Source organism: Phasianus colchicus, chromosome 18 (genome assembly GCF_987193195.1).
Source record: "Phasianus colchicus chromosome 18, bPhaCol1.hap1.1, whole genome shotgun sequence".
NCBI lineage: Eukaryota > Metazoa > Chordata > Aves > Galliformes > Phasianidae > Phasianus > Phasianus colchicus.
In genome coordinates, this window is record NC_143453.1 from 5069018 (window position 1) to 5081358 (window position 12341).

A 12341-nucleotide genomic window follows, 5' to 3' on the forward strand; every position below is an offset into this window, starting at 1 on the left:
GGGATTAGTCTGGGCAGACTTATTGCTGTATTCCAGTATGTAGTTTTAACCTGCACCCACTGAACTGCACTTTGGAGCTGAGTAATGCTATTCCATGTATTGTACCTCAATAAATAGATTTGATAGATGAGCACGTGTTTTTTTTTTGTAGTTCTATCTTCCCATAAGGTCATGTGGTGGAAATGAGAATAATCCAAGAGAAATATATAGCATTGTCCAAGATAAACCACGACCCCTGGGAGATCATTTCTTGGTCTCCGTGCCTCTATCTGACTTAGTAATACCAGGTATATCTGCCAAGCCTCCCCAGCTCTAACGTGACTCTGCATTTCACCCCATTGCAAAACATCCCTGATCTCACCAGATTTCTCAATCTCTGTGTGACTTTCACATTCATTTCTTTCTTTCCACGTTATTCCATAACACCTAAAGAATCAACTACAGTGGGTTTAGGGAAAATCATTTCCTGTAAATAACTGGAAACTCTGGCCACCAAGAGACTCGAGTGGATTTTGCCCATTTTCTTTCATGCCATGGAGAAGTTAACTGCACTCTCCAGATTTCTTTGAAATTTGCTTTTCAACTCAGCAGGTCAAACACCTGTAAATATACAATAACTGTTGTGCTGCTAAGGGGGAGTCCTGGAAGTGGCAAGAAAGAGAGCAGAGAGCATTAACCCCCAGACCACTTCTGGACATGCCAAGATGTGGTTGGGATCCATTGCAACAGATAATTCCCATAGGCAAACCCTGCACACACACAGGAATGAAGGCTGAGCCACTTTCCCTTTCTTGGTGCAGTCTTCACAGTCTTGTTGGTGCAGTTCTCAGTTTTGAGATATTACACTGCAAAATCTGCACTGGCTACATCTAAATGATACTGTTAAATATACATATTTTAGTATTTGCTTAATTAGAACTACAATTATTAACATAATTTATTAGCTAATAAATAGGAACAGAATCTTTACGTTGTTCTTTATGCTCTTTGGGGTCCCATTACATCTTTTTCCAACTCTTCAACTGAGACTGAGCTTGAAAATTGTTTAACATCTGAAGTACAGGCATAAGGTTAACACAAACACCCCAGTCAGCTTATAGACAGTAATAAATCATTGAGGGGTACAGAACCTCACATTTTAAAGGCACAGCATCTCTACGGAGTGGAGGAGTTGGGAAGAAGCTCCCTTGCAGGCAGCTTACTGCAAAACAAGGAGCCACCCTCTGAGCACTGGGATCAGTTTCTGAAGCAGGATCCACAGCAGTACAGGGCCAGCATCACGAAAACAAGGTTTACTGCCTTGTCTGCAGCAAAAGGGTAGGTTTGTGGCACGGGTTTTTCAAGCACTGGGTTTTCTCCATGCCTCTTTTCTTTGAGCACAGTTTCCCACTAGTTGAGGGAAAGACAAGAACCAGACGTCTCTGCTCAGCAGAATATTACACTGACCCTCAATTTATCACTCTCTGATAAAAATAAACTAAAAGAACTCTAAGCACACAACACACTCCAAGCATGTAGTGTCCTGACCATCCTTCTTTGCCTGTTGTCTTTGCACTTTTCAAATTACATTGCAACATACTGCAGGGGATGCATTGTTCTGCTGGTGTTTGACCTCAGAGCAGCGTCTGCACTCGCTGTGATCTTACCGTAACAAATAAGAAGTGCATTTTATATTTCTCAACACTAAATTAAGTTTAAATCGTTGGATAAGAATCTAGGAAAGTTTCCAAAAGCATGCAGCCAAAGCCAAATTGGATGCACTTCATACACTGTTTGTTTCCCCCTCCGATCATGCTACGATCCAGAAACGTCCCTTGTCTTTACATAATAACCAAATAACAACAATAGAGGCAGCACTCTATGAATTTAATGGTCAGATCTTATAAGAGACCTATCAAAGGATGCAGGCCACAGATGTTGGTGCTCGTGATGCACCAGGAAGGAAAACCCTAACCTTTGCAAATGGTTTCTTTGCACACAAGCGAATTTTCTTTACTGATGGCCATGATTTGCTCCCATGAAAAAGAGATTCTCAGAAATTGCAAATCCTGGTACCAAAGAACTTCCCATTCATGTACTTGTGACAAAAACTAAACCCATAATCTCTCCTACATTCAGGAAAATCAAACTCTGTTTCATTTGTTATTGAAACAGTCTCTAGAATTACTCATTACTCATGTGTCAGCATCCAGTGTTTCCTATGACAGAGCAGCCACACTCAAGATCAGAATAAAAGTGAAACCTCCTGATGCAGTATTTAACTCTTTAGTCTGTTTTGAAGCAAATCCAGTGGGAAATGTTTTCTTAAAGACTAACCTCATTCATAGAATTACTGCAGTAGCTGGAAATACTGGTGCTAGGAAACAAAAGGGAATCTTTTGTGCATCCAAGGATACCTGGAGTAAATGCTGTCTGAACTCTGTTTTGATTAAATTAGGCAAAAGTACTATGGTAGTGACCACAGAGGATATCTCTGGAGGGTATTAACTTATTTGAAAGCATTAAACTCACTGAAAGTGTTAAATAAAATGCGTTTTATAATTAAATACACATCTGCCTGTGTATGACAACTTACATAGCTGCCATTGTAAGCTTTATAAGACCTCAGCAAGACGCAGTCTGTGATATTATTCCAGTTAAATTTTTCTATTATTAAATGCAACAAAGCATTGCTGAAGTCAAAAGGAATTACTGTTATATTATAATGAAGTCAGTAAACAGAGAATATGGCTCAAACCCAGATGCCCTTTGGGAAAACATCCATAGGGTTGTTTTAGATGCTATACACTACATACATGATGGTCAATGACTAACAGCCCTGTTCAATCCTGAGACAGTACATGAGTATAAATAACAAACATCTGCTCTGCCAGCGCTTGCAACAAATGAAGAGCTTCCAAGTCAAAAGATCTCTGGCAAGCCATTGCTCCTGGGTGCTCACTGGGATCCCAGGCTGCAAAAGCCCATGTCTAATGCTGGGATCCCCCAGCACAGTGCCAGCCTTTGGCATGCTGCACTGTTGTGCTGGAGTGGAACTGTGCTGCTGGGGGAGGCAGCTCAGCTGCTCAAAGAAATCTCACTTTCTGCAGCTCAAGCAAGGCCTGCCAGATTCGCCTGGCTAGAAGAACTGGCTAGAAAGTAAGAATCACAGTTTGAAGCATTTATATTTTGGAATTCATTTACATTTTGGAGTTTAACTAAAAAAATTCCCAACTCACTCAGAAATCTGCCTCTGTTTAGTTTTCTAATGAATAAGACACTTGCCAAGACAGCGGAGCCAAGAGTCAGACTTAAAATCCAATGTATTTGTTTAAAACTCATGTCAGCCACCAAGCTGTACAGGAGCTTCTAAGCCAGGTTTTTCAGCTGGGTAAAAGTCAGAGGATTGCACCAATATCAGCAGAGCTCATCTGCTCCATAGTGGCTGAGGACCCGAGGTCTTGCTTGTTCTCAGCAAGGTAGGAATACAGGAGAAAATTATCTGAAAGCAGAGAATTTTCTTTTCCTTTCTTCTCTCCTTTCTACTTCTGGCACCATATTTTACAGAACCTCAGCAAGTTATTTATGTTCTTTAGAAGACCTTACTTGACACTGATGGAAAGCACTCCCATTAATCTCAACAGAGACTGACCAATGGCCTCACAGCCTGCCCCAGCCATTTGTCCACGAGACTTTTGCTCTCTTCTGGCCACTGTGTAGAGCAGGAAGTTCAAAGACAGCGTAACTCACTCTTCTGGCTGTCCTGACCTTCATGTCTCAGCACTGCTGAGCTGGAAGTGGAGGAACTTACAAGGCAGAAAAGCACATTCAAGTGCTCCAAGCAATGGTCAGAGCAAGAGCTGCATACAGCTTCATCACATCCAGGCAGGGGAGGCTGGAAGACCTGTGAGCTTTGTGCTGGGCTGGGCTGTTGGTGGCTGAGAGCAGGGCAGGCAGAAAGGAGCTGATGTGCTCAAAGGAGCTCAGGCACAGCCTCCCAGAGACAGCACAGGACCTCAGGGAGGGAATGGATGATCAGGGGACTGGAGCACCTCCCCTATGAGGACAGGCTGAGGGAGCTGGGCTTGTTCAGCCTGGAGAAAAGAAGGCTGCGGGGTGACCTCATTGCAGCCTTTCAGTACCTAAAGGGAGCCTACAAAGAGGAGGGCAATCAACTCTTTGAAAGGGTTGATAACTGCAGGACGAGGGAAAATGGTTTTAAGTTGAGGAAGAGGAGATTTAGGTTGGACATCAGGGGGAAATTCTTTACAGAGAGAGTGGTGAGGTGCTGGAACAGCTGCCCACAGAGGCTGTGGATGCCCCGTCTTTGGAGGTGTTCAAGGCCAGGTTGGATGGGGCCCTGGGCAGCCTGGTCTAGCATTAGGTGGGAAGGTTGGTGGCCCTGCATGTGGCAGGGGGGTTGGAGATTCATGATCCTTGAGGTCCCTTCCAACCCTGGCAATTCTGTGATTCTGTGAGATGTGAAAAGCAGTATATAAATGGTGGCAAAACCCACAGGTTTGCCTGCTTGTCCCTTTCCAAGCCTCCCTAACCCATGTCACTCTGGTTCCTAACTCCAGCTCCTGCTTCCTGCAGCCAGCTGCCACCATGCAGGAGATATCTGGCAAACCCTCCACGAGGTGCATATACCAAGCCCTAAGCAGCTGCCATGCTACAGCATCCCCAGGCTGTTCATGCAGCTGGTGCAACTCGGTTTTGTTTCATCTCTGTTAAAGCATTTGATTTTAGTTAATGGTGTATAGGAACAGTAGGGGCTGTTGTCTTCAGAAGCCATTTGAAAACACACTCATGCTCTCAGAAAGAGGAGCAAGGAGGGAAAAAAATATACGTATGTATATTTAAATCTCCTTACTGAGAACTGAAAAGAAAGAAAGAAAACATATAAGGAGCAGGCTTTTCTGGGATTCCCAGGTAAATGGCAGAGCTGTGCTGAGTACTGCAAGTCTTTCCAAGTGTTTCATCACACTGAAATCCATGAGTAAGAAATGAAGATCAGAACTAACATCTGGATTTCATCTCCCCTCCAAAACGAGCAAGAGTGCTCAGTCAATGGACAAACAAAAGGAGCCAAACAGATCCCATTTTCCTCTGGAGATGGCAGGGCCCTTCTCTCCTATTCCTGCAGCTGTTTCTGAACAATAAGAGCTTACACACAGAGTCCCTGCTGGAGTTTCACACCAAATCCTACTTTTTACGGGAAACCAGTGCATCCTCCTCTCCAGCTAAGTACAGCAGTGCTTGGGCTGCTTTTCATTCATGCATTTACGTGAATAGTTCTGTCCAAAGCCAGCTTCTGTTTTGCACACTCTTACCCAGCACCAATTCACTGCAAAACAAGGGAACAGCTGAGCTGCTTTCCCACCCCACCTGTGGGTCTGCTATCCCTCCTAAGCAAAAGCTAACTCTTGTTTAAGTCCTTCCTAAAATAATTCCAGTTGCTAACTCTGAAAATATGATTACCTTTTCAGTGCTGGGTGCTGTTCTAGTGAAAGCAAAACTTTGCCTCTCTGGGAAGCTGCACACTGGGATCTCAATAAGGGAAGGTGAATACAGCAGGATCCTAGCTGTCTTCATGATTTTATGTACTTCACAAGCAGAGCAAAAGGAAGACAGAGAGAAAGCAGCTCTACCAACAGCTCTACCAACAGCCTGTGCCATGTTCTGGCACAAAGTAAGAGTGTTATTGCTGATTGTACAGCTATGCTGACAGTGCAACTACTTTTCCACAAACGCAGGGATTGCTTCCCAGTGACTTCTTTTCCTTGTGCAAGAACACAACAAAATGCTTTCTTCACCAGAAAATGGAGGAGCAGCATGCAGGGTGGGAGAAATTCAGCCTTCTGGGGTTTGTTCTCTGTCTCTTTTTCTTTGGTCCTGCTCATCTTTCACTAATGTTTTACTTTGGAAATTCCCCAGCATTCAAATTCTTTCAAGAAATGGTGTTTCCAGGCTCTTGCACAATTCCCTTTGGAGTTGCTGTATTTACCCTTAGCCACTTTCCCACACACTGATCATTGTGAATGGCTCTTTTCCTCCTTCAGAATTTTACACCCTTTCCTCGTGGGACACACTGTTATCACAGTCCCAAAACTTACTCAGTTGGAACAATTGCAAAAATTCATCTGTTGCTCATGAATAATTATGAGCAACAGCAACGGAACACCACCCTGCTTTCCCACATTCAGACTGGATTATTAATTAATCTTTGTTGAGGTTAAGTATGTACTATAAAAATATCAGAACAGAGCTGGATGAGCAATACATATTGTTGTTTCAATAGAGAATAAGGTGTTTTTAGAATTTTGTGCATATCCTCTTCTATGTTCTGTGCTGTTGAGTGCTTTGCAGGATGCCACACACCAAACTACAGGATTGCCAAAACACTACTGGAAGGTGCCCAAAATGGGCAGCTACGTGTTGAGTATTCTTCCAGAGACACCAACAGCCTAAATAGGCGTTAAATATAGATGGGAAAAGCAAAGGTATGGAGAACAGAAGTATTTACAACAGCTAAGTAATATGGTTCAGTATCTGCTATGTCCTGCAAATGCTATGAGAGAGCTCTTGGGAAGTGTGACGGCGCATCAGAAAACACAGCCCTGAGCAAGGCTCCTGCTGGGCAAAGAAATTGAAGATACCAACAGTGCTATAGTCCTTTTCCAAATCATATGGCAGTACCAGCACAGAGCTTTTTATTTCTTTGGTCCCATTTACTTCTGCTTTATTCACCACAAGCTTCATCTAGGCTCCAGCCCAGAAATAATAACGCATGGACTTCCATGGAAGTCGCTAAAAGAAAGTTAGTGGCATGGATGGAAAATGGTAACTCAGGAAAATATTAAGATGTTATTTTTTGCATCAAAAGCAGAACCACTGGTCGCAGTATCAAAGGGCAGCTGGAAGCAGGCAGCTTTTCACAAAACATAGATCAGCCTGCAGTGAGTGAGTGCACTGAGGTCGTTGTAAAAATGGCCAACAGTGCACACAGAGACACCTGGTTTGTGTCTGCTACAGGTTAAAGGACTTTCAGCAGGGAGTCCTATTTTAATGATGATTAAACTAATTTGAAAGCTTTAGGAACACAGAAAGAGGATCTCGTTGTGGACATCTCCAGGGCTTCATGCTAGCAGCCAGAATTGCTCTGAAACAAAATGCCAGTGGACTTGGTCCCTCAGTCTCAAAGATGGACCTGTCTGGAAATCAAGAAACCAAAACCCAAACCCAACTCCTGGTGCCACAGCCTGGTGCTAACTGGTTTCCTTTCTGACCTTCTCCTAGCAGTTTCACAGTCCTTTCATTTCTGATGCATGGTTCAGGCAGAGCATTTTGGACACCATACTGGGTAAGAGTTCTCTCCCATCCAGGCAGCACTAATACTTTGACAGAAACCTGCTGCTCTTTTGCTCCCTTTTACACGCTCCTGCCTTGATCCTGATCCCTTAAGCCTCAGCGAGGAGTCCATGCAAGGACCTGGAATAAAGGTTTTGGGAATGTGCTCTAAAAGAACAAGCAAAGAGAAACAAAGCCTTTGAAAGGGCTGCCTGTCTTGTGACAGACCCCTCACTCAACTGAGTCGGCTCTTAGGGGCCCCTTCTGAAAAACAAGATGAAGCACAGCCACAGCCCAGTGGGAGTCCTGGAATATGAACTGAAAGGAGATTTACAATAAGAAAGAAAAAGGGAGACTTGAATAACTGCCTACTGTTATAAACAAAAATAGGCTTTACCTGTTCAGCCATAACCCTGTGCCTAATGTCAACGTTTGGCTTCTGCCTTGTCGGCACCCTGGCCAGCTAGGTGGAATTTCCTGATAAATAAATACACGTCTGCTGTGGCAAGAGTTCAGCATAAACACAGAACACAGAACCATCCCAAATTACAGCTCACCAGGGGGAGGTCGTGCTTGACCAACCTGGTAGCCTTCTATGATGTTGTCACTGGCTGGGTGGATGGGGGGAGAGCAGTGGATGTAGTCTACCTTGATTTCAGCAAGGCATTTGACACTGTCTCCCACGACATCCTTATAACAAAGCTGAGGAAGTGTGGGATAGATGAGTGGACAGTGAGGTGGGTTGAGAACTGGCTGACTGGCAGAGCACAGAGGGTTGTCATTGGCAGTGCAGAGTCTGGTTGGAGACCTGTAACCAGCGGTGTTCCCCAGGGGTCGGTGCTGGGTCCGGTCCTGTTCAACATCTTCATCAATGACCTTGATGAGGGGGTAGTGGCCACCCTCAGCAAGTTTGCTGATGATACGAAGTTGGGAGGATTGGCTGACACACCCGAAGGCTGTGCTGCCATTCAGCGAGACCTGGACAGGCTGGAGAGCTGGGCAGTAAGAAACCAGATGAGGTTTAACAAAAGCAAGTGTAGAGTCTTGCACCTAGGGAGGAATAATTGCATGCACCGGTACAGGTTGGGGGATGACCTGCTGGAGAGGAGCTCTGCGGAGAGGGACCTGGGTGTCCTGGTGGACGACAGGTTGGCCATGAGCCAGCAGTGTGCCCTTGTGGCCAAAAAGGCCAATGGCATTCTGGGGTGCATTAAAAGGAGCGTGGCCAGCAGGTTGAGGGAGGTGATCCTCCCCCTCTACTCTGCCCTGGTAAGGCCTCATCTGGAGTACTGTGTCCAGTTCTGGGCTCCTCAGCACAAAAAAGACAGGGATCTCTTGGAAAGAGTCCAGCGGAGAGCCACAAAGATGGTGAAGGGCCTGGAGCGTCTCTCCTATGAAGAAAGGCTGAGTGATCTGGGTCTGTTTAGCCTTGAGAAGAGAAGACTGAGAGGGGACCTGATCCAGGTCTATAAATATCTGAGGTGTGGGGGGCAAAGTGGCGAGGCCAGACTGTTTTCAGCAGTGTGCGGAGACAGGACAAGGGGAAATGGCCAGAAGCTGGAGCATAGGAAGTTCCGCACCAATGTGCGCAAGAACTTCTTTACGGTGAGGTGACGGAGCACTGGAACAGGCTGCCCAGGGAGGTGGTGGAGTCTCCTTCTCTGGAGATATTCAAGACCCGCCTGGACGCCTACCTGTGTGACCTGGTGTAGGGATCCTGCTTTGGCAGGGGGGTTGGACTCGATGATCTCTGGAGGTCCCTTCCAACCCCTACGATTCTGTAATTCTGTGTGATTCTGTGATTTATCAGGACCCACAAGAAACCAATTTCCTGTCCCAGTTCCATTTGTGCTGGCACTTAGCTTAAAGGTGTTAACGACCAACAGCCACAACAGAAGCAGCAATAATCTAGCTACTGCACTGAAAGCACATTACCAGATGGACATCATTCCCAACAGATTACATGACAGAGAGTAATATTTAGGTCAGACTATCATTAGGAGCTACTACCCATAACAGCCAGCTTTCACATGAAATGGAAGACCATACTTGATGCAAAGTCCAAATAGCTTCATTGGTGGTTCTTCAGCAGCAAAGCAAGAATTAATGGTAACTACTTGCTGCAGTTTGACTCCCAGAGGATAAGTACCTGTATCTTTTAAATCAAAGTAGCATCCTTGATAACGAGGTCAGAAGTTGGAACCAGACCTCGCTTTCTTCCTAACTTCATGCTGATGTTTGTTCATTTGCAAAAGCAAATTCCCATCCTCTGGGTATTGCTCCTGTAGAGAATTGAAGTTATTTTTACCTGGGGTGGTAATTTGGTATCTAATCATCCTTAAAGTATCAGTAATATTAAAGCAACATAGAAGGAAAGGAAGTATTTAAAAGATGATTAGTAACCTTACGAATTTCTTCGTGGTTGACTTAATTCATCTGCAGCCAGAGTGCAGTCAGAGCAAAGGGATCCTTGCCAAGGGGCTGCTTTTTCAAGACACTGCCAGGAACTTCCTAAGGAGACACGCATGGATCCACAGCTTTACATACACTTAAGAATTGGCACCTCAGCAGCACTGCATTCTGTGTAAATAGACTGCAACATTAACAAAACTTGATGTAAAAAAGAGTAACCTCTTCTGTATTACTTGGTGTTTAGTCATTTGCCTTTACTAGAATTAACAGGAATGTCAAATTCAACTATTCTACAAATGGCACGGAATGATATCAAACTGTTAGCAAGAGGCAAGGACTCACACAGCTACAGCCTGCCAAAAGTGGTGAAGCAACGTGAATGCCTAGAGGTTAAGCTAACAAGGACGGGACGTAAAGAAACTGGGATCACTCAGCATGAGAAATACGAGGAATGAATACAAATGGCTGAAAAGCAGAACACATTTCTGGGAAAAAGAGGAGAGTTTAAGAACAGAAAACAAAAGAGATACAGGCTTGATGTTCATAAGTTCTTTATGAAACTGCAAATCCTATGCTCTCCCTGGACCCCTATGCAATTCTACATGCAGTTTGATAACAGGGCCCTTTATAAGGACACAGTGAGCTCAATCTCTATTTAGATAGGAAAGTAGTTCTAAGAAAAATGAGTGGGTGCTGCAGTGGTATTATTGCAACCTTGGTTGTGCCAGGGTAAAACAGCTATGGTCTGTTCTTTTGCTCTCTGGGGCTGACATCTCTAATTCTTTTAGTTCACATGGATCCCAACAGCAGGCTGTGTTATGAGAAACATCTATGCACGATCCATCTGTGCCTCAACACATGTAGAAACTAATACTCCAGTTAGTTAATAGACTGGCAGATGAGGACACGTGCAGCAAGAGGGCTAAGGGATATTCCCCAGGCTTTTGCTTGCCTGTTTGAAAAGAACAGTAGTCAAGAGGAGCTCTAAGGTGACATCTGAGTGCCACAGCAACTTCCCACACAGTAGTGTTCAATGTTTTTCCTCGCTACAACCTTGTGAAAAAAGGAAAGCCATATAACCTCATTAGAGAAAGGGGAAAATGAGGCTTGGAAAGGCTAAATGACTAGTGGTAACCCAGCTGAACTGCCTGCTGTGAGACTCCTTACCTATTTAATTTAGGCACATACAAGTTGTTTGCTTGAGACGTGCCCTTAGAGATGTCAGACAAGGAGCAAAGCATAAGGCTGTAAGAGAACACTCATTGAGAAAGCATTTTTCTTCCTGAGCAACCTCCTTGCATATTGAGGCTACGTTTTGCAGGATTTGGTTCAGCATCACTTGCTGAAGTCAAGAATAATCCTTTTCTCCTTCTCCATGCTTTCTCCCAAGCATGGCCCGTGCTTTTCTATTATTCCTGTGCTCCTATGTCAAATCTGCAAGCTTTGCCTGCATCTCATTTCCTGTCCCACGCCCTGATGAGGGAGAGTGAGAGCAGCTGCGTGGTACTTCAGTGCCTATCAGCATTAAACCACAACAGTCCTTTCAACGCTCAGCATGGATGGGAGGCTTCTCTCAGAGAATACTTGGCTTCCTTGGTCTTTATCTTAAAAGATCCATAGGCAAGTGGTTTTGAAAACAATCACCTCTCAGCATAGAGGCCAACCGGAGCTCTTCTGTTGGTTTCTGTGTACTCAGAGCCCTGTCCAGCATTCACAGGAGTTTCCTAAATGAATCTTAAGAAACAATTTCTTTCTACCTCAAAGGATCATCCTTAATTGCTCTTTTTCTGTGTTGTTTTTTTTTTTTTTTTTTTTTGAGGTCCTGTAACAGATCCTCCTTCACAAGCTCTGCGCAGTTTCCCATTTGTGCATACTTCATCTTGCCTTGTCAGGCTGAAACACCCGATTTCCAAGGCTTTCAACTGTCATCTCCTGGTCACTCACCCCAGCAATTTATGTTGATTTCCTCTCATCTTGGCAGGCAGGAATTAAAAATTGCATGTTCTAAAAGCAAACGCTTGAAATGAGTAAATGACTGCAGAATCAGAAAGGATACAGATGAAAGACTGTTGGCAGACAGCTGTTAGTGGGAGAGAGACATTCTGTTTCTCAAACAGCGCTTGAGGGGAAGAGATTATTAAAGCTATTATTATATAGGTTCACTGCTCTTTGAGAACAGTGCTATCTGCTTTTAAATGGAAGGATAAAAATAATGGATAAAAATACCATATCAGTCACAAAACCCATGAGCTTACTCCATCCATACAACTCTGGACTGTCTCCCTTCCTAAGGCAATTATTTACTCCATACCATATTTTATTAAGTAGCACACAGCTCCATTTACTTGTTAAATGATTTTTTGTGTGTGTGTGTGTACTGGGGCTATAAAAGTGCCTGGATGCTGACCTAATCCAAGGACATCTCGCCATGGTGATGGCTATATAGGGTCCTTGGGGAAACTGCCTGGCAGACACACTGGAGCCATCACCCCTCCTTCCCATGACTGCCATCTGGGGAAGCGTGGGCACCCAGTGGTGTGATGGAAATGCAGCCAAAGGCAGCCCTGAGTATAGCACTGCAACTCAGAGAGGAAAAACTG